This window comes from Austrofundulus limnaeus, unplaced genomic scaffold, assembly GCF_001266775.1.
Source record: "Austrofundulus limnaeus strain Quisiro unplaced genomic scaffold, Austrofundulus_limnaeus-1.0 Scaffold123, whole genome shotgun sequence".
Classification (NCBI taxonomy): Eukaryota; Metazoa; Chordata; class Actinopteri; order Cyprinodontiformes; family Rivulidae; genus Austrofundulus; species Austrofundulus limnaeus.
In genome coordinates, this window is record NW_013952525.1 from 43,786 (window position 1) to 45,103 (window position 1,318).

General features: G+C 37.8%; 1 protein-coding gene across 1 annotated transcript in view; it reads right to left on the reverse strand.

Annotated features, from left to right (window-relative positions):
- Nucleotides 1-1,318, reverse strand: part of cnnm3 (cyclin and CBS domain divalent metal cation transport mediator 3) — a gene marked incomplete in the record, with an annotated part of 29,839 nt that overhangs the window by 8,325 nt on the left and 20,196 nt on the right.

Below are 1,318 nucleotides of genomic sequence, written 5' to 3' on the forward strand. Positions count from 1 at the left end.
TTTTAATACATAGAAGAAGAACCTTAGAAACCTGCCGAGAATGGAAAACTATTTTAAATGAAAAGTAGAAGCAAAAAATGAAAGTAACTCATCAAAAAATGTCAAAGTTTGTCACTAATATGAAGTGCAGCTTCTGGTTCTACCACGAAAAGTTTAAAAAGGCTTTATTTTCATTTGCACTTTATCAAATTTAGTTTTGCAGTTTTTTTATTTGGAACATTTACATAAAATATTTTTGAATGTATTTATTTTATGATCACAATTTTATTTATTGAATTGTCTATTTTTGTTGCTGTTTAATTAAAAAAATATTTTCGTGTTGATAAGCCTGAGTGGTCTGTTCACTGACCTTTGTATTTGTTCAAATAAATGTTATGGGCAGGTTATAATATTAAAAAAAATGCCTGGTGTCACTTTATGTTGAACAAATTGGGCCCCAAGGTCAAAAATGTTAAGAACCCCTGATCTAGTCTGCTTGGAAGGACGTCGGGACCCCTCTGACATCAAATCAGGGATATTCTACGTTTGATTTTTTGGCTCTATCTCCCAGCGTGTGTGGCGTCCACCTGAGAACCTGCTGAATGTGACGTGTAGCCAATCAGAAAGCGAGAGTTGATGCAAACATGGAGGGGATTCCAAAATAAAGAAGACATAAAATACTGTCACCAGAAAGTCCGCTGGACGTTGTAGAAGTCATTTTGAATTGTTTTTCATTGTTAAAAATAGTCCACAAACGATCAACATTGCTTCTTTCTCATCTCAAATATTTATTTACTCAGAACTCACGTCCGATCTCTGGAGGTCACGAAAGATTTGTCCTCACGTGGGGTCTCTCAGTCTTTGAAAATCGGCCGACAATTTTAAAATCTTGCCATGTGAACCAGGCCTTACTAGCCTTTTTACAAGCATACGATCAAAATGATACCCGTTCAGTAGTGATACTGGGATACTGGTGTCGATACTCCACTGAACGTGTTACAGTTTACACTTCAAGTGACAAGTTTGCCAGTTCCATGTTTAAAGGGGCAATATCATCATGTAAAATCAACTTTTTTGAGTTTTATATCATGTTATAATGTAATACTGTCATAAAAAACATGCCCAAAGCCTTGCTTTGACTCATTCATGCATGTTTGAGAAATCCTGCAGCGTTTTTAGGAAGCCATGCTGAGGAGCAAAACGACAGGTGGGGACCAGAAACACTTTTTGTACCAGGAACGCCCCTGGGATGTGTTTTTAAGCCGAACTTCCTCATGGCAGAGCCCCGCCCCAACACACACACACACACACACACACACACACACACACACACACACAC